This window comes from Anomaloglossus baeobatrachus, chromosome 7 (assembly GCF_048569485.1).
Source record: "Anomaloglossus baeobatrachus isolate aAnoBae1 chromosome 7, aAnoBae1.hap1, whole genome shotgun sequence".
In the NCBI taxonomy this organism is placed as follows: domain Eukaryota; kingdom Metazoa; phylum Chordata; class Amphibia; order Anura; family Aromobatidae; genus Anomaloglossus; species Anomaloglossus baeobatrachus.
The window spans coordinates 181,259,141-181,280,754 of NC_134359.1; the positions used below are offsets into that span (position 1 = coordinate 181,259,141).

Here is a 21,614-nt window from a genome sequence, read left to right on the forward strand (position 1 = left end):
ACGTGCTGCAAATATCTTTGCACTAGTGGGACAATACAGAAGTCCAACAGCCACGTTTAGGATGCCACTAAGTTTCCTCAGTGTTTGCTAGTATAATGGCTTAGTAAGAATGAGTTTGAGTGTGCAATGCAGGCAGACGTGCTGCAAATATCTTTGCACTAGTGGGACAATACAGAAGTCCAACAGCCACTTTTAGGATGCCATTAAGTTTCCTCAGTGTTTGCTACTATAATGGCTTAGTAACAATGAGTTTGAGTGTGCAATGCAGGCAGACGTGCTGCAAATATCTTTGCACTAGTGGGACAATACAGAAGTCCAACAGCCACTTTTAGGATGCCACTAAGTTTCCTCAGTGTTTGCTAGTATAATGGCTTAGTAACAATGAGTTTGAGTGTGCAATGCAGGCAGAGGTGCTGCAAATATCTTTGCAGTAGTGGGACAATACAGAAGTCGATCAGCCACGTTTAGGATGCCACTAAGTTTCCTCAGTGTTTGCTAGTATAATGACTTAGTAAGAATGAGTTTGAGTGTGCAATGCAGGCAGACGTGCTGCAAATATCTTTGCACTAGTGGGACAATACAGAAGTCCAACAGCCACGTTTAGGATGCCACTACGTTTCCTCAGTGTTTGCTAGTATAATGGCTTAGTAACAATGAGTTTGAGTGTGCAATGCAGGCAGAGGTGCTGCAAATATCTTTGCAGTAGTGGGACAATACAGAAGTCCAACAGCCACGTTTAGGATGCCACTAAGTTTCCTCAGTGTTTGCTAGTATAATGACTTAGTAAGAATGAGTTTGAGTGTGCAATGCAGGCAGACGTGCTGCAAATATCTTTGCACTAGTGGGACAATACAGAAGTCCAACAGCCACGTTTAGGATGCCACTACGTTTCCTCAGTGTTTGCTAGTATAATGGCTTAGTAACAATGAGTTTGAGTGTGCAAAGGGCAGGAGGGTACAGTGGCAGGGTTGTGGGTCTGGGTAGAGGAAAGGAAGCCTCCCTTTCTATCCCTCCTAATGGGGAAATGCAGCGAGGAAATCGCTGACCTTAACTACACAGACGCTGTCATCTTGTGTAGCTGTTAAAATCTGTTTTCACGGCCCTGACTGTCACCTATGACTCTGACCCTGCCGGTATTAGCCCTTAAAAGGACTAATAGAAACTTCTATCCCTATTCTGTATAGCGCTGTGTATAGAGCGTACACAGCAGTATCGGAGACAGGAGCTACGCCAGCGGTGACTGACACCAAGACGCAGAAGGCAGATAATGGTGTGCTGGAGGAAAATGTCCGTTTTTGTAATGCATGGACATGTGACATGGACATCCTATCACACATGCCGTTGATTCTCTGGCTAAAAGTCCACTTAGCTGTGTGTGTGTCTGGGATTGGCTGACATGCTGGCCCGCCCCACTACACGCGCGCGCTTAGAGAAGGAAGACAAGGAAAAAAAAAAATGGTGATCGCCATTATCCAAACCGCAGTGATCTGAATGCGCTGTTCCCGCACACTATGCGCTGAAATTTCATAATAGTGTGAGTCACAGAGTGACTTACACTATTACAGCGGAAAGCCAGCTAGTAATTAGCTTGTCTTTTTGCTGCTAGAATCGTCCTCGAACGTATCTAGAACTATCGAACTTTAGCAAAAAGCTCAAGTTCTAGTTCGATCTAGAACAGCCCCCAAAATCACTCGAGCCGCGAACTGGAGAACCTCGAACCGCGAACCGCGCTCAACTCTATCAAGCACATTCCAAAATACGCCAGCCTTAACTGTCCCCGGGATGACACCGGGGTAGGTAGCAAAGTCTTTGCTGATCCATGATTTGTTCATCTTGGGTCGTTTTTAACAACACTGCAAGGGGACTCCAAGCGGAGTCTCCCTTTTTTCAAAAAATTGGGCTCCACAGACACCACTTCAGTGGCATCACTTGTGCCCAAGTTGCAAACTGGACAGGTAGATTTGCATCAAGCATATTCCAAAATACGCCAGCCTTAACTGTCCCCGGGATGACACTGGTGTAGGTAGCAAAGTCTTTGCTGATCCATGATTTGTTCATCTTGGATCATTTTTAAAAGCACAGCAAGCAAGCGGACTCCAAGCAGACTCTCCCTTTTTTCCGAAAATTGAGCCCCACAGACACCCTTTCAGTGGCATCACTTGTGCCCTAGTTGCAAACTTGACAGGTAGACTTGCATCAAGCACATTTAGAAATACGCCAGCTTTAACTGCCCCCGGGATGACACCGGGGTAGGTAGCAAAGTCTTTGCTGATCCATGATTTGTTCATCTTGGATCGTTTTTAAAAACACAGCAAGGGCACTCCAAGCGGAGTCTCCCTTTTTTCAAAAAATTGGGCCACACAGACACCCCTTCAGTGGCAGCACTTGTGCCCCAGTTGCAAACTGGACAGGTAGATTTGCATCAAGCAGATTCCAAATCCACAAGCCTTTACTCTCCCCAGGATGACACAGGGGTAGTAAAGTCCTTGCGGATTCATGACTTGTTCATCTTGATGAACGTTAGTCTGTCCACATTGTCACTGGACAGACGCGTGCACTTATCTGTCAGCACACAACCAGCAGTAATGAAGACACGTTCAGAGACAACGCTGGCAGCTGGACACGACAAGATCTCCAAGGCGTAAGTGGCAAGCTCAGACCATTTTTCAAGATTTGAAGCCCAAAAGGAGCTAGGCTCCAGTTGCAAAGTCATGGCGTTTATGTTCATTTGGAGAAACTCCTGTATAATCCTCTCCAGCCGTTGACTATGTGTCAGACTTGTTGTCTCTGGTGGCCTTGCAAAGGATGGTCTAAAAAAATTATGAAACGATTCAATAAAATTGCTGTTACCAGCACCAGAAACGGTGCTGCTGGTAAGGTTAGACTGTTGATGACGAGACAGTCCCATGTTTGTCAAGTTACAACTGGAAGGTTCACTCCGTGCACCACTGGTGTTTGCTGGAAAAGCCGAGCTAAGATCAAGTAAAAGCTTCTGCTGATACTCCTGCATACGTGCGTCCCTTTCTATGGCTGGAATTATTTCACAAAATTTGGACTTGTACCGGGGATCTACTAGTTTGGCAACCCAGTAGTCATCATCACTTCTAATTTTGACAATCCGAGAGTCATGTTGTAGGTAGTGCAGCAAGAAGGCGCTCATGTGTCTTGCGCATCCATGCGGACCAAGTCCTCACTGTGTTTGTGGCATAGAGGTGCTAACCATGCTTTTTTCCTCTGACATCTCCCCCCAACCTCGTTCAACCGAAATTTGACCAAGGTCTCCCTCATCTGCTGAGTCTTCCATGTCCATCGAGAGTTCGTCCTCCCTTTCTTCCTGGTCTCCTGCACCTTCCTCAACATTTTGGCTGCTACCATGCGCCCTTGTTAATCCCTCTCCCCCACCTTCCCATGCCTGCTGCCTTGGTGATGATGAACGTCTGGACCTTATAGATGTTGGTATCCCTTGCACATATGAATCCTCTTGTACTTCCTCCCCTTCCTCTTGTCCCACCCCCTGACTCCGAATAGTGTTTAGCGTGTGCTCCAGCATGTAAATGACTGGAATTGTCATGCTGATAATGGCATTGTCAGCGCTAAACATATTCGTCGCCATGTCGAAACTGTGCAGAAGGTGTGGAGACACGGGGCTCAGTGGGTGTTCTTGTCCGCTGGCCCAGCCGCCTTTAGGAAGACAGCGTGATCCAGGGCTCATCCCAACTGAACGCGGCCTCCTTAACTATGGGCGGAACACTACTCAGACAACACAGGGTGAGGGAACCACAATAATTAGACTTTATTGGATCCCCAAACAATTAACGTCACATAACACATAACCAGAAAAACACACAAATGTAACAGGCAACAGAGTCTCAAGCTTCCGCTGGCTCACCAGGGATTTAGAATGTCCATGCCTCAGAGGTTACAGGGCTAATTACTCAAATCCAGCAGCCCCCCCCGCTTTCGACAGGCACCCACCGAGACTGGAATAACGCCAGATTTAGGAAGCTGGCTGAGGTCTGCAAAGTCTGTAACCAGGTCACTAAATTGTCCCAACCTGGGTTTCTTCCTTAAGTAGTCTCTGGTATGATGATATAATCCTGGCAGCCGGAGTCGAAATCCCTAGACTGTGGAAATGGTCTCCAATCGGAACCGGAGTCCCTAGATTGAAGCCACAAGGTATCCTGATCCTCTAGCCAGCTCCTAAGAGCTTAGAATGGATCATGCACATCCATCCACCAACAACAACCTGGTGACTTAAGGAAATCCCCTTTTATAGCCTCAGCTTTCCCTTTGGATACACTGCGTCCTCATTGGATTGGTTGGACAAGATTGCTTCTCCCATTGGATGAATTTCAAGCTGCATGGATAATGTTAATTCAAATGATGTGCATAGAAAGACTGAGGATATCTACATGAAATCTGCAAGTCACAGACTACACAATGGCTACTAAGGTAATTACATTAGCAATACACAACTACATTACAATGATTACTGGAAAGGTCTGGAGAAACAATAGCTAAGCAAACATGAGTTACTACACAAAAGAACAATACGTCTGGCTGAATGTTAAGAAACTTTAACCCATGAGAGTCCATGTCGTCACAGAAGGGTGCATAGGTCCTGGATCTGAGACCACTCCAGCAGCGTAATCTTCCCCACCTCTGCATCTCGTTGGCCCAGGCTATACGTCATAACGTATTGCACCAGGGCTCGGAGGTGCTGCCACAGTCGCTGTAACATATGGAGAGTCAAATTCCAGCGTGTCGCCACATCGCATTTCAGGCGATGAACCGGCAGGCCGAAAGACTTCTGGAACGATGCAAGTTGGTCAGCTGTGGTGGGTGAACGGCGTAAGAGAGCAGAGAGTGACCGTGCCCTGTGCAAAAGCTCATCTAGGCCGGGATAGTGGGTTAAAAATTGCTGGACAACAAGGTTCAACACGTGAGCCATACAAGGCACGTGTGTCACCTTGCCCCGGCGAAGGGCCGCACCCAGGTTTGCAGCATTGTCGCACACTGCCTTCCCTGGCTGCAGGTTGAGTGGAGACAACCATTTACGAAACTCGGACCGCAGAGCTGACCACAACTTATCCGCTGTGTGACTCTTATTTCCAAGACATTTCAAGCTAAAGACCGCCTGATGCCGTTGCGCTCTGCTGCCAGCATAGTAAGGAGGTGTGCAGGATTCCTTGTGTGCAGTTGCAATGCGGGTTACCTGACCAGGCAGGCTTGGGGCGGAGTTGGAGGACCCAGACAAAGTTGAAGAGGCAGAAGCAGTGGAGGAACTTCGACATACAAGTCGTGGGGATGGCAAGACTTGTTCAGCAGACCCTTCTCCATCTATCACCATAGTTACCCAGTGCCCAGTCAGCGACATGTAACGCCCCTGTCCATGCTTACTGGTCCAAGTATCTGTGGTGAAATGCACCCGGTCACACACAGAGTTTCTCAAGGAAGCGGTGATGTTGTGTGCGACATGCTGGTGTAGCGCAGGCACACCTTTCTTAGAGAAGTAGTGGCGACTGGGCATCTGGTACTGGGGCACTGCGACGGACATATGTGTTTCAAAAATCCTCTGTGTCCACCAGGCAGAAAGGCAGCATTTCGGTAGCCAAGAGCTTACAGAGGGATAAAGTCAACCTCTTAGCTTTGTCATGGCTCGGAGGAAATGGCCTTTTATTTTATTTGTCCACATCTGAGGGACAGAGATCTGACTGCTGTGTGGAGATGGTGGTGAGCAGGGTGTCCCTGCAAAACTGCAGGTCTGTCAGGAAAGTGCAGGCGGAGACATGATGTTGCCTTCATCCAAAGTTGGTGCTCTCGATGTCTGAGAGAGCTGTACATCAGCACTTGTTTCCCCTTCCAAACCAACTGACGACCTACCAAGCAAACTGCCTGCTGTGGTTACAGTGGTGGAAGGTCTGCGTGGAAGAACAGGTTTAACAGCTGTCCCCACAGTCATAGAAGATAAAGAGCACGCGGATGCACTGGAAGGGGCAGGCGGTGGATGACCCGCTCAGTTAGGCCACATTGCAGCATAGTGAGCTTCCCACTGCGACTTATGCTTGTTATTCATGTGACAATTCATAGAAGAAGTTGTCAAACTGGTGAGGTTTTGGCCTCTACTTATAGATTGGCGACAAATTTTACAGATCACATGATTTGGGAGATCCTTTGCAAGGTCAAAAAAGGACCAGGCTAGGCAAGGCTTAGAGGACATGCGGCCTGCAGAGCCACGCAACTTGTGCTCAGAGGCAGAGTGGTGGCTGAGGATGCACTTGTAGATGTGCTTCCAGTACTCCGACTCTGTCCAGGAAGGCGCAAGGTAACTTCGTCGTCAGTTGCATCCTCCTCCACCGCCTCTGGTGACCTCCTCGAGTGCCCGACTGAGGGTTGGCAGTATGTGGGATCTAGAACTTCATCATCAAGCGTTGTGTTTGCACTCCCCTCGCCCTCAGACCTAACCTCTTCCTGCCCTGACTGAATAGTTTAGTTGTCATCCCAATCTGGTATCTGCGTCTCATCGTCATCAGTATGTTCCTCATTGTCTCCACCAACAGGTGTTACAGTTTGGGAATGAGGGTCTACATTATGCTCAGAAACTTGGTCATCAGGGCCTCAATCTAACTCACAAAGCTTCTGGGCATCACTGCAGACCATTTCCTGGTCTGTACTCACTGTAGCTTGGGAGCAGACCTCTGATTCCCAGCCTATAGTGTGACTGAACAGCTCTGCAGACTAAGCCATCTCTGTTCCACCATACTGTGCAGGGCGGATGGAGACTTCAGAGCTGGGAGAAAGCAAGTGTGATTGGGATGACAACTCCGGGGACTGGTGTTTTTTGGATGCGGTAGTTGAGGTGGCGGAGAGGGCACTTGTTGGACCACTTGAGATCCATTCAAGCATTTTCTTTTTTTGGCCATTATCTACCTTTGTTCCAGTTGTTCGTGTTCGTAAAAAAGGGAGCACATCTGATTGTCCACGGCCATCTCTGTTACACCATACTCTGCAGGGCGGGTGGAGACTTGAGAGCTGGGAGAAAGCAAGTGCGATTGGAATGATAACTCAGAGGAATGTTGTTTTTTGGATTTTGAAGTTGAGGTGGAGGAGAGGGCACTTGTTGGAGCACTTGAGATCCATTCAAGCATGTGTTTTTTGTGTGCATCATCTACCTTTGTTCCAGTTGTTTTGTTCCGTAAAATAGGGAACGCATCGGATTGTCCACGGAAAGTAGTAGACATCTTACTTTTGCTGGAAGATGGTCTATCTTCAGCAGATGTTAATGTACCTTTCCCACCTTCCCCACGGACACAAACTTTTTTTTCCTTTTCCAACACGTCTGTTCCCCTTTCCACCAGCATCTGTCCTTTTGCCACTCATTTTGTTAGCAACAAGATTGGACACTTAAAATGTGGTAGCAAAAATTGAGATGTGGTGTAGATTGCAGAGGTGATCTAGCTTTATTGACAGCTGAAGAACCAACACTGACTATCCCTGACAATGCAACTATGGCCCTAAAACTAGCAGCACTGTTTGCTATAAAAATAGCGTAGCAAAATGGGCAGGAGGGTAGAAGGCAGAGGTGGTGGAACTTGCTTGGCACCAGTGGGACACTAAGTTACTATAGCAGATACTTTGTGGATGCCACTAAGTTTCAGCACTGTTTGCTATAAAAATAGCATAGCAAAATGGGCAGGAGGGTAGAAGGCAGAGGTGGTGGAATTTGCTTGGCACCAGTGGGACACTAAGTTACTATAGCAGACACTTTGTGGATACCACTAAGTTTCAGCACTGTTTGCTATCAAAATAGCGTGGCAAAAGAGGGCAGGTGGGTACAGTGGTCGGGTTCTGTCAGTACCAGGACAGGAAAGGAAAACTAAGTTACTATTCCAGAAACTTTTAGGATGGCAGGAAAAGTGTCAGCTCTTTGGGCAAATAAAATTGCGTGGCAAAAGTGGGCAGGTGGGTACAGTGCCCGGGTTCTGTGGGTACCAGGACAGGAAAGGAACAGTAACTTAGTATTCCAGACACTTTTAGGATGGCAGCAAAAGTGTCATCTCTTTGGGCAAATAAAATTGCGTGGCAAAAGTGGGCAGGTGGGTACAGTGCCCGGGTTCTGTGGGTACCAGGACAGGAAAGGAAAAATACGTTACTATTCAAGACACTTTTAGGATGGCAGAAAAAGTGTCAGCAATTTGGGCAAATAAAATTGCGTGGCAAAAGTGGGCAGGTGGGTACAGTGCCCGGGTTCTGTGGGTCAGTGGACAGGAAAGGAACAGTAACTTAGTATTCCAGACACTTTTAGGATGGCAGCAAAAGTGTCAGCTATTTGGGCAAATAAAATTGCGTGGCAAAAGTGGGCAGGTGGGTACAATGCCCGGGTTCTGTGGGTCAGTGGACAGGAAAGGAACAGTAACTTAGTATTCCAGACACTTTTAGGATGGCAGCAAAAGTGTCAGCTATTTGGGCAAATAAAATTGCGTGGCAAAAGTGGGCAGGTTGGTAAAGTGCCCGGGTTCTGTGGGTCAGTGGACAGGAAAGGAACAGTAACTTAGTATTCCAGACACTTTTAGGATGGCAGCAAAAGTGTCAGCTATTTGGACAAATAAAATTGGGTGGTAAAAATGGGCAGGTGGGTACAGTGCCCGGCTTCTGTGGGTACCAGGACAGGAATGGAAGCCTTACTTTCTATCCCTCCTAATGATGAAATGCAGCAAGGAATTGCCTGAGCTTAGGTACACAGACGCTGTTATCTGAAGCTGTATACAGCGTTTCCACTGACCTGCCTGTCAGCTATGGCTCTGAGCGCCTGGAAATCAGCCCTGAAAAGGGCTGAAAAAAACTGCAGTCCCTAATTTGTACAGCGCTGTGTGTATAGCGTACACAGCAGGAGCGGTGGCAAGAGCAGCGTGAGTGGTGACTTTAACCCACACGCAGAAAGCAGATAATGAGGGAAAATGGCCGTATTTATAAGGCAAGAACATGTGACATTCACAGCCTATGACACATGCCCTTGCTTGTCTGGCAAAAAGTACACTTAGCTGTGTGTGTGTCTGTGATTGGCTGACATCCTGGCCCACCCCACTGCACGCGCGCTTAGGAGAAAAGAAAAAAAAATGGCGATCTGCATTCTATCAGCATCACAGATCTAAACCGCGTCCTCCCTGCACACTATACGCTGAAATTTGATAATAGTGTGAATCACAGTGACTCACACTATTACAGTGAAAAGCCAGCTAGTAACTAGCTAGGCTTTTTGCTGATCGAGCCATTCTCGAACATAACTTGAGCTATCGAGCTTTTAGCAAAAAGCTCGAGTTCGAGTTCAATCTCGAGCACCCCCCAAAATCACTCGAACATGAAATTGGCGAACCTCGAACATCGCTCATCTCTAGTTAGGAGGTTAATCAACAATTATTATTTCTTCTATGTTTTTCTATTTTTTACTTTTACTTTTTACTTTTTATTTTTTAATGCCGCCCCCCTGGCACGTGCCGCCTGGGGTGGACCGCCTCCTCCGCCCTCGCTTTGCTACGCCACTGGTCACACCCCTCTCAGGGTAAGTCTGGTTCTGGGAACAGTAGCCACACTAGTACCACTGGCCTCGCTATTTTTAGGTCTACGATGGACCCCGTCATTGCTCTAGCTGAGCAGCTGCAGAATCTATCAATGGAGGTTGCAGATCTGCATTCGGTGATATTACAATCCCCCTCATAGACCCTGGCATTAGCGGCTGCTGCACCCATACAGTTCCTGCCTGAGCCTAATTTAGCTTTGCTGGCTAGGTTCTTCGGAGGTCAGGACAAGTTTGTTGTGTTTAAGGAGGTCTGTAAACTTTACTTTAGGCTTCAACCACTCTCCTCAGGTACTAAGGAGCAGTGAGTAGGGGATAGGTATCTTACTGCTAAACTGAGACCCCAAGCTTTGGCTTTCTCTGTCCCGCTCGGTTCTCAGTCACTCCAGATAGTCACGTTTTTTTGTGCTTTGGGGCTCATTTATGTCTATCCTGACTGTGTTTCCCCAGTTCAGTCATGGCGAACCTTTCACAGGCCGAGTGCCCAAACTGTAGCCCTAAACCCAATTTTTTTTCCGAAGTGCCAACCAATCCTATTATGTAAATAATTGAATTTAACCTTACCATTACAGTCTTCTCTTCCCCTCAGCAGGGGGCATCACGCTCCTGTGTGCTTACCACACATTGAAGCTGAGCCTCTCCCACTGCCCGTCCAGACACAGCAGTTGGATTGATCTTCCAGTAAAAAATTGCAACATATTAGACAGACAAAGATTTTAGCATTAAATGCAATCAGATTTCACCCTGTAATCCACATCTACATTTCAAAGTCTGAACATCTTGAAATCCCACAAAGATGTACGAGTTGCTCCCCTCCCCTTTCATTGTGTAGTTATATCCCCCTTCCAGGACCACTTCCTGGTAAACATGTCTCCTATCCTGATATATATTTAATACATTCTGGTATATTTGTCCCCATCATGGCCCCATCCTGGTAAATCTACCCTATCCTGGTAAATGTTCCCCATCCTGGTAAATGATCCCCTATCCTTGTAAATGTACCCCATCTCGACATGTTCCTTCTTCCTGGTAAATCTCCCCCTTCCTACTAAATGCACCCCCATCCTGGTAAATGTTCCCCATCCTGGTAAATGTTCCCCATCCGGGTAAATGTACCCCATTATGGTAAATGTCTCCCTTCCTGGTAAATGTACTCCTTCCCAACATGTTCCCCCATTCTTTTAAATGTCCCCCTTCCTGGTAAATCTACCCCATCCTGGCATATTTCCTCATACTGGCATGTTTCCCCATCTAGCATGTTCATGTTTCCCCATCCTGGCATTGTTATGTTTCCCCATCCTATCATGTTTGCCCATCCTGGCATGTTTCCCCATCCTGGCATGTCTCCCCATCCTGCTATGTTTATGTACCTCCATCCTGGCATGTCTCCCCCATCCTGGCATGTCTCCCCCATCCTGGCATGTCTCACCCATCCTGGCATGTCTTCCCCATCCTGGCATGTCTCCCCCATGCTGCCATGTGTCCCTTATGTTGCCATGTCTCCCCATGCTGCCATGCTTACCGCATGCTGCCACGTTTCCCCCATGCTGCCATCTTTCCCCATGCTGCCATCTTTCCCTATTCTGCCATGTTTCCTCCGTGCTGCCATGTTTCCTCCGTGCTGCCATGTTTCCTCCGTGCTGCCATGTTTCCCCCATGCTGCCATGTTTCCTCCATTCTGCCATGTTTCCTCCGTGCTGCCATGTTTCCTCCGTGCCGACATGTTTCCCCTATGCTGCCATGTTTCCCAATGCTGCCATGTTTCCTCCATGCTGCCATGTTTCCCCATGCTGCCATGTTCCCCCATGCTGCCATGGTCCCCCCCCCCCACCCACATTGGTACAGCACACAGTTAAAAAAAACCCCCTCACCTTCCAACAGACGCTCCACCGCTGCGCGCTGCTGGGTCCTCAGTTTCCGCGAGGCCACAAGACGTCATTACGCCGGCGCCACTTACTGACGCTTCCGCCGTATCCTAGGCAGAATGTATAGAAAAACACCGAAGGGCGACCATACAGCATACAGGACAAACACAGCATAAATAAGGTAATACAACAAAGTCAGTAAGGTATTAAAATATGTTACAAGTGCATATAAAAATATATAAACAAAATAAGAAATCACATCATAGACCGTATATCATCCAAAAAATAAATAATATTATTATGTTAAGTGAATACAAGTGTATACTGGATGTATATAGACCAAAAATGACAAGTGCTTGTGAAAAAATTGGTCAATGTAAACTGAAATACCAATTCTGACTAAAAAACTAATTTCAATCTGTATTCTGCATTATGACCACGAGATGGCGCCAAAGTATAACAAACCATTGACATCTGGTTTGTTATACTTTGGCGCCATCTTCTGGACACAATATAGAATACAGCTTCATATTATTATTATAGTCAGTATTGCTATTGGAGTTTACATTGACCAATTTTTTCACAAGGACTTGTCATTTTTGTTCTATAAATATAAAGTATACACTTGTATTTACTTAACATAATAATATTATTTATTTTTTGGATGATATACAGTCTTTGATGTGATTTTTTATTTTGTTTATATATTTTTATATGCACTTGTAACATTATATTTTAATACCTTACTGACTTTTTTGTATTACCTTATTTATGCTGTGTTTGTCCTGTATGCTGTACGGTTACCCTTAGGCATTTTTCTGTACATTCTCTCTTTTTATGGTTATAATATTTTTCAATAGAAAATTGATTTTAATGTCATCCTGTATTTTGCTCCTATATGTGTGGCTTAGATTCAGCTAGGGTAGTGATGGCGAACCTATGGCATGCATGCCAGACTGGGCACACACATCCCTTTCCATCAGCACACGCGCTGTCACCTCATTCAGCTATTTTGATTGCACTAGCAAAGTTACAACAAAGTTGTGTTGGAGCAAAGGAGACATTTCTCCTCGCTCTGACACTCCTCTCGTAGGCTGCAGGCATGTTCCTTAGGAGACGGCAGGAGTGTCAGTAAGTGGCACCGGCGTAATGAAGTCTTGAAGCCTCGCGGGAACTGAGGACCCAGCGATGCGCAGCGGTGGAACATATGTTGAAAAGTGAGGGTTTTCTTATTTTGTTTTTTTTTAAACTGTGTGCGGCTGTGCCAAGGTGGGTGGTGGGAACATGGCAGCATGGGGAGACATGGCAGCATGGGGGAAACATGGCAGCATGGGGAGACATGGCAGCATGGGGTACATGGCACCATGGAGGAAATATGGCAGCATGGAGGAAATATGGCAGCATAAAGGAAAGATGGCAGCATGGGGGAAACATGGCAGCAAGGGGAAACATGACAGCATGGGGAGACATGGCAGCATGGGGGAAACATGGCAGCATGAAGGAACATGGCAGCATGGATAAAACATGGCAGCATAAAGGAAACATGGCAGCATGGGGAAAGATGGCAGAATGGGGAGACATGGCAGCATGGAGGAAACATGGCAGCGCGGGGGAAGCATGGCAGCATGGGGGAAGCACGGCAGCATGGGGGAAATTATGGTTTCTCTATTGCATGGCAGGTTGATAGGCAGAGTTACCTTAGGGGGTGTGTATTTATTGTGACTTGCCCACCCCAGGGCTATGGGACACCCGGTGCCGGGCCGGACTAGTCCGGTGGTAGTCAGTGGTGGCTGGGCCCGGCTCCGTGGCCCTGGTGGGTGTCAGTAGAATATGTGGCTTGATGAATAAAGTTTGTGTTCGTGACGCCACCTGTGGTATGCGGCTAATAGGCCGCCGCTGCTGTATGAGGCCTCCGGGGGATGATATGGCAGCAATGGTAGTACTACTCCCCACAGGTGGAGCAATGCCCCGGGGCACAGTTGGTGCTTGTGAGTGTCTATGCAGATGAAATATCAGAGGCAACTTCAAGGGTGCAGTTTCAAGTTCTTTACTCACAATTCTTCTCACAGTCCTGCAGGGACCCTTGGACTGCTGGGACCACTGTCAGGGACCTCCGCCGTTTCTGGGTGATTCTGAGAGTAAAAGCCGGTACCCTTCCCTCAAGTGTCTCTATCTTCTGCTGTCTTCCTTAGCCTTGCCTTGGTAGGTTGAACCTGGCTTTGCCTCCACAACAGCCTCCAGTCTGGGGAGTCACCTGTCGGCTGATTATCCCTTTTCTAGAGGTACTGCTGTGGGCTGTGGCCCGGGGAGTTTACAACATTCCCTGGGCCTCGGTTTTTACTGTTTGGAGATGATTTTGCACTCCTCCGGTTTCTAGGGACCGTCCCCTGTTGCAGCTTGATCCCTCCACCGATGTTCTTGTGGAACAGGCCACCGCAGCTCTACAGCTACCCGTGGCCCTGGGACCCCTTCTGTTCTCTGCTTGGTGTCACCTGGACCCTCTGAGTCCCAGGATCTTCACCAGGAAGCTTCTATTTCTTCTTCTTAGCTCCTGACTGACTTGGAGCTCTTTTTCCTTTCTCTTCTCCTCCTTGCCTGCCTCCGGCAGGCCTCCTCCTCCTTCCCCACTCTCTCTCCAACTCTGCTCTGACTAAACTAGAACTTCCTCTCCGTGTCTGCACTCTTGTGGCTCCTCCCACCTCCCCAGTTGCTCTGTTCTACCCTATAGGAGCAGGGATGGGTCTTACGGCCCCTCCCAGCATGCAGCATGGGAGGTTTTCTGCCACTTTCCCTGGTCCCAGTGTGTTCCTAGCAATGGGTGTAGTGTGGATTTACCAGGGGACCGGAGTTCACTCTCTTCCTCTCCCAGAATGGGGCATCACACCGCTGGATGGGGTGCAATGACCTGTGGCGACGGAAGCCTCAGGGGTGCCACACTCCCCCACAGCAAATCCCAGCACGTCCTCGGGCTGAAAAACAACAGAAAATGTGGAGAAACTGCAAAAACATTTTTACACGTGTGAAGAAAGAAAAACAATAAAACATTTCTTCCCTTTATGGGAGGCACATATAAGTAAACGTTGCGAACTTCTTATAAAGAAAACTCTAAGTGTGCACTTCCAGTCCATTGCACGGTTCGGGCACATCCCCCATAATTCTGGTAGGGGGCACAACGGGTGCAACTAATTACATTTTTTGGCTACTACAAGTCCAGTAGCCTGGCAGTTCGTTTCTCTCATTCAAGAAAGTGGAAAACAAAACCAGCCACTAAGTCCAGTGGCCTGGTTACACAGGACACTTCACACATCACATTTATCAGGGACCACATTCCAGTCTAGTGGCCCGGTACACATACACGGGGGGGGGTGACTTCTTCAAAAAGTACAAGGGGCAGTAAGGCAGGAAAGGGTGTCATCTTCAAAAAGAACATTAGGGCAGCACAAAAGGGACATCTTCACAAAGCATGAGGGGCAGACAGGGGCTATTTACAGTTCAGCATCTTCTTACTTCTTTACATGTAGGGATTCTTCTCCGGCTCCCCACCTGGCAGCAGGTAGACAGCTGTCAGCACAGTCTGCGTCTGCTGGTCTTGGCGGGCCGCGCCTGGCATGGCGGCGGCCTGTATTGGAGTCGCTGCTGTGACCGATTCTTGACGGGCCGCACCTGGCGTGGCTGCGGCCTGGGCTTGGCGGGCCGCATCTGCGGCGTGGATTAACGTCGCCGCTGCGGCGGGATCTTGCTTGTCCGAGCGGGGTATTGCTGCTGGGGCCTGAGCTGGACGGGCCGGGCTTGGCGTCGCTGCTGCGGTGTGGATGGGCGTCGCTCCGGCGGCGAAATCTTGGTGGGCCGCACCTGGCGTGGCTTCGGCCCGGATCAGCGTCGCCATGCCGGGCATCTCTCCAGGGACCGCGGGCATGGCATGGTAGCGGGGGTTGGGGCACTTGCGCCGGCAGGGGCATTAAATGACTCACCCCTCAGTAGCATCTCCGGTGTTCTGGCGGTCGCTGCTCCGCGCGTCGTTTGCTGGATCTGCTGCATCACCTCCGCCTGCAGCCTTTCACACCACTGGTCCATCTCCCAGCCCCACCAGTCAACAGAGTCTAGCTCTGGATCGCTGCGTGTGGACGCCATTCTCTCTGCGTCTCCTTCTGCACGATCTCCCAGCAGCAGGCTCGTCGCTTCTTCTAGTAGCAGACTTTTGATGTTGCTCAGCAGCAGGCTGGTAACTTCCCGCTCCTTCATTATGTCAGCCATCCTCCCGACCTCAGCCTTCAGCTCAGCGGTGGTCACAGGCCTGATCCAGGTGAGCTCTTCCTGGCCTCCGCTTACAGGAGCCATCTTCTCTCTTCCTCTAGGCAGCATTCTTAGCGCGCCATTTTTCATCTGCTGCTCTGCATAGCGGGCACTGCTTCGCGCTCTTTTCTTGGAGAAGGGGGCGGGGCTTCTCTTCGCGCCCTTTCTTCTTGCACGCCCCCCTTCTTCCCGCGTTCAGTGGCTTTAATGGCGGCAGTTTCTCACAGTAAAACACAGGCTACTTCACGATTCTTCAGGCGCACAGTACTCGGTGAAACCGGGCACGAAATCCTGTTCGTGATGCCAAAATTGACTCGCCCACCCCAGGGCTATGGGACACCCGGTGCCGGGCCGGACTAGTCCGGTGGTAGTCAGTGGTGGCTGGGCCCGGCTCCGTGGCCCTGGTGGGTGTCAGTAGAATATGTGGCTTGATGAATAAAGTTTGTGTTCGTGACGCCACCTGTGGTATGCGGCTAATAGGCCGCCGCTGCTGTATGAGGCCTCCGGGGGATGATATGGCAGCAATGGTAGTACTACTCCCCACAGGTGGAGCAATGCCCCGGGGCACAGTTGGTGCTTGTGAGTGTCTATGCAGATGAAATATCAGAGGCAACTTCAAGGGTGCAGTTTCAAGTTCTTTACTCACAATTCTTCTCACAGTCCTGCAGGGACCCTTGGACTGCTGGGACCACTGTCAGGGACCTCCGCCGTTTCTGGGTGATTCTGAGAGTAAAAGCCGGTACCCTTCCCTCAAGTGTCTCTATCTTCTGCTGTCTTCCTTAGCCTTGCCTTGGTAGGTTGAACCTGGCTTGGCCTCCACAACAGCCTCCAGGCTGGGGAGTCACCTGTCGGCTGATTATCCCTTTTCTAGAGGTACTGCTGTGGGCTGTGGCCCGGGGAGTTTACAACATTCCCTGGGCCTCGGTTTTTACTGTTTGGAGATGATTTTGCACTCCTCCGGTTTCTAGGGACCGTCCCCTGTTGCAGCTTGATCCCTCCACCGATGTTCTTGTGGAACAGGCCACCGCAGCTCTACAGCTACCCGTGGCCCTGGGACCCCTTCTGTTCTCTGCTTGGTGTCACCTGGACCCTCTGAGTCCCAGGATCTTCACCAGGAAGCTTCTCTTTCTTCTTCTTAGCTCCTGACTGACTTGGAGCTCTTTTTCCTTTCTCTTCTCCTTCTTGCCTGCCTCCGGCAGGCCTCCTCCTCCTTCCCCACTCTCTCTCCAACTCTGCTCTGACTAAACTAGAACTTCCTCTCCGTGTCTGCACTCTTGTGGCTCCTCCCACCTCCCCAGTTGCTCTGTTCTACCCTATAGGAGCAGGGATGGGTCTTACGGCCCCTCCCAGCATGTAGCATGGGAGGTTTTCTGCCACTTTCCCTGGTCCCAGTGTGTTCCTAGCAATGGGTGTAGTGTGGATTTACCAGGGGACCGGAGTTCACTCTCTTCCTCTCCCAGAATGGGGCATCACACCGCTGGATGGGGTGCAATGACCTGTGGCGACGGAAGCCTCAGGGGCGCCACAATTGCACCCCTAGTACTCCAGTATGCTTCCTACTGGAAGGGGGTTGTTTTAATTAGCTTGCTTTTCTTGATTATCCTGCTGACCAATTTTTTTTTTTTTTTCATCTCATGCGCGCGCACAACCGCAATGTTTTTTGTGGCGGGCGCTCCATTGTGGATAACACGCACATTTCTATTTATTTAGTACACGGTCACCTCTCTGTTTTTTACTGAAGCATGCGCTTGAAACACGGAGCGCACGCAACTGCTATTCATACAGTTTTTTTTTTTATTTGGCCACCTCCCTGTTTCCTATAACGTACATTCCCCAATGGAACGCACGCGACCAGCATTTACCGCCTCTTTCATTTGGCCACCTCCCTTTTTCCTGTAGCGTGCGTTCCACGGCGTAACGCATGCGATCACCATGTACCTCTCCCTTTCATCGGATAGAAGGTGAGTGGTTGAACTGCGGGCGTGCGTTCCGCAGCGATTCCCACAAACTACTATGTCCACACATCACAGTTGAGAAATACAATGTGGTATTGAACTAAAGGCCCCATCACACTAAGCAACATCACTAGCAACATCGCTGCTAACGAACAACCTTTGTGACGTAACAGCGATGTTGCTAGTGATGTCGCTGTGTGTGACATCCAGCAACAACCTGGCCCCTGCTGTGAGGTCGTTGGTTGTTGCTGAATGTCCTGGGCCATTTTTTAGTTGTTGCTGTCCCGCTGTGAAGCACAGATCGCTGTGTGTGACAGCGAGACAGCAACAACTAAATGTGCAGGCAGCAGGAGCCGGCTTCTGCGGAGGCTGGTAACCACAGTAAACATCGGGTAACCAAGAAGCCCTGTCCTTGGTTACCTGATATTTACCTTTGTTACCAGCCTCCGCCGCTCTCACTGTCAGTGCCGGATCCTGCTCTGTGCACATGTAGCTGCAGGACACATCGGGTTAATTAACCCGATGTGTGCTGTAGCTAGGAGAGCAGGGAGCCAGCGCTAAGCATTGTGCGCTGCTCCCTGCTCTGTGCACATTTAGCTGCAGTACACATCGGGTAATTAACCCGATGTGTGCTGTAACTAGGAGAGCAAGGAGTTAGCGCTAAGCGGTGTGTGCTGCTCCCTGCTCTGTGCACATTTAGCTGCAGTACAGATCGGGTAATTAACCCGATGTGTGCTGTAACTAGGAGAGCAGGGAGCCAGCGCTCAGTGTGCGCTGCTCCCTGCTCTCTGCACGTGTAGCTGCGTGCGCTGGTAACCAAGGTAAATATCGGGTTGGTTACCCGATATTTACCTTAGTTACCAAGCGCAGCATCTTCCACGCGGCGCTGGGGGCTGGTCACTGGTTGCTGGTGAGCTCACCAGCAACTCGTGTAGCGACGCTCCAGCGACCCCTGCCAGGTCAGGTTGCTGGTGGGATCGCTGGAGCGTTGCAGTGTGACATCTCACCAGCAACCTCCTAGCAACTTACCAGCGATCCCTATCGTTGTTGGGATCGCTGGTAAGTTGTTTAGTGTGACTGTGGGGAGATAAGGTATGCACACCAGTGACTATGTAAGGGGAATACATGGAATAGCAGAAACTGCTGTGTGAATACTGACTTGAAAAATCCAATAGCTATATGTAAGAGTGAAAATGTGAAAAATGGAATCTGCATTACTGCCATGAACATATGAATCAAGAGAAATTTAGCTACTGAATTGATCAATGCAATAGAGCCCCAACACTACGCCAAAGTATTTCTCTACGTTGGGGTCCCTAGCTTGTGTGTGTCCTCTCATGCAGTTAAAAAACTTACCGTGTATGGGAAGCTGAGACCCAGGCTATTTATGCGTATGATATGGATTGGCAATAGGTGTGGTTGGGGAGGGTTCCCAAACGAAAAACTACTAACAATAAGAAATCCATATCATACGCATAAATAGGGACCCCAACGTAGAGAAATACTTTGGCGTAGTGTTGGGGCTCTATTGCATTGATCAATTCAGTAGCTAAATTTCTCTTGATTCATATGTTCATTGCAGTAATGCAGATTCCATTTTTCACATTTTCACTCTTACATATAGCTATTGGATTTTTCAAGTCAGTATTCACACAGCAGTTTCTGCTATTCCATGTATTCCCCTTACATAGTCACTGATGTGCATACCTTATCTCCCCATAGTGATGTTTTTTTAGGTTTTTGCACCCAGTTCAGACTTAGAATGGTGTTCCAAACGTTATTTCTTATTGTTAGTAGTTTTTCGTTTGGGAACCCTCCCCAACCACACCTATTGCCAATCCATATCATACGCATAAATAGCCTGGGTCTCAGCTTCCCATACACGGTAAGTTTTTTAACTGCATGAGAGGACACACACAAGCTAGGGACCCCAACGTAGAGAAATACTTTGGCGTAGTGTTGGGGCTCTATTGCATTGATCAATTCAGTAGCTAAATTTCTCTTGATTCATATGTTCATGGCAGTAATGCAGATTCCATTTTTCACATTTTCACTCTTACATATAGCTATTGGATTTTTCAAGTCAGTATTCACACAGCAGTTTCTGCTATTCCATGTATTCCCCTTACATAGTCACTGGTGTGCATACCTTATCTCCCCATAGTGATGTTTTTTTAGGTTTTTGCACCCAGTTCAGACTTAGAATGGTGTTCCAAACGTTATTTCTTATTGTTTTGTGTGACTGGACCTTTAGAAAGGAATCACAGCCTTGGAATAGATATGGAGAGATTGATAAGACACTTTGGGAGGAGCATGGGCCTTTAACAAGAAGGGGGAGGAGTTTTTGGTATAAAAGGTGCCAGCATGCATGGTGGAAACACCAGACCATGCCTGATTTCTGACAGGAGAGGAGGACTTTCAGCCACAGCCTTACATCCTTACAATCAGCAGAAGGTATATAGGTTAAATCTCTGGAACAACTTTGCAATGGTATACAACAAAGTATTATCTTTTTGGGAGGTTGATCTAGTCCATTTTATTTATATTTCTTTCAGGGGACTTCTGTGGTTATTTAAACCCTCCATCCCCCTTTAGTCTCTTCTTATCAATATAAGAAGCAGACTTACTTCTGATGAAACATGCAGTAAGTTGATTGTGGTTTGTGTTAAATGGTTGTAATTTCATTTGAAGTATCTGGGTATTTTTTATACTTCTCATTAGAGGCATTCTATGGTGGCTGGTCCTCCCCTCCCCCCTCTTCTTTTCTCTACTGTTGCATTTAAAAAGGGTCTTATGATTTCCCTTTTTTTTAGGTCACAGGAATGTTTTTCCTGAATGGATTTATAAAAACTGATTAACCATTGAAGGGTTCACTGACCTGTGAGTAACAGTTTCTTGCTATATACCGAGGTCCTTATACACCTTATGGAGAATGTTGTAAGTGGCATAAGAGAATTTTCTATATATGTGAAAGAATATTTTTCTCTTTTTCATTCTATAGGTTATGGGCTGAGAGCCCTCTGTTGTGAAATATTTCATCAGAGTGAGTCTATATTTATGAATGGAAAAGAGGTCCCACTGATGAATTCTACTACATTGTAAAAATATCTTTATTGGAGGAATGAGAATCTAATCTGATATATTACGTGTGATACACTATGGAACATATGTAATATTTATACTCCTGATGAACCTCCACCCAAGGAGGCGAAACGTGTTGGGTAATATTTCTTGGGGCTAATTTGTTTGTTTTTTTGACATAAAAAGAATACTGTATGTTTATGTTATCCTACTACAGTACTCTAAAATTCTATTTTCTTACACTGTCCTACCAATAATACATATAGTTCAAGTTTCTATATTGGAGAGATATATGCCAAATCTATCTATAAATTTACATTTTATATAAGTCTCTTTTTCAATGCATGGTTAATTATTGGATCTGGATGATAATAATTGTGTATTAAAAATGTTTCTGCAATGAATGTTAAAAAATTGATGTATCATCATTTGTAAAGTTGATTGGTGGAGCGATATAAGCCTTTCCCACCATTTGCTGGGATATACCGCTGGCTGGTCCACTAGACTGAATTTTTTACTGTTCTTTACTGTAGACCCTTAGGGTATTTTATCTTTTTCTGAACACCTCTTCCCCCCCCCCCCCCACTTCATTTTTCAATTTCAATAAAAGTTTAACAAAAAAATTTTAGGAGTTTTTTTTCTGTGATTTATATTTTCGTGTTACTCCCCTTTTAATCGTTTTTTCTGTGATTTTCATGGGGGAATCATGGCAGCATGGGGGAATCATGGCAGCATGGGGGTACATAAACATGCCAGGATGGGAGAGAAATGCCAGGATGGGGGAGACATGGCAGGATGGGAGAGAAATGCCAGGATGGGGGAGACATGGCAGGATGGGGAGAAATG

At 47.8% G+C, this 21,614-nt stretch overlaps 1 long non-coding RNA gene across 1 annotated transcript in view; it reads left to right on the top strand.

Moving 5' to 3' along the window:
* LOC142246037 (uncharacterized) overlaps positions 1–20,916 on the top strand; it is a 30,811-nt gene extending 9,895 nt beyond the window's left edge. Inside the window, exons 2-3 of the long non-coding RNA XR_012724854.1 lie at positions 20,501–20,567; positions 20,689–20,916. This is a non-coding gene — a long non-coding RNA (uncharacterized LOC142246037). The remainder of the gene's footprint in view (positions 1–20,500; positions 20,568–20,688) is intronic.
* The last annotated feature ends 698 nt before the right edge of the window (positions 20,917–21,614 follow it).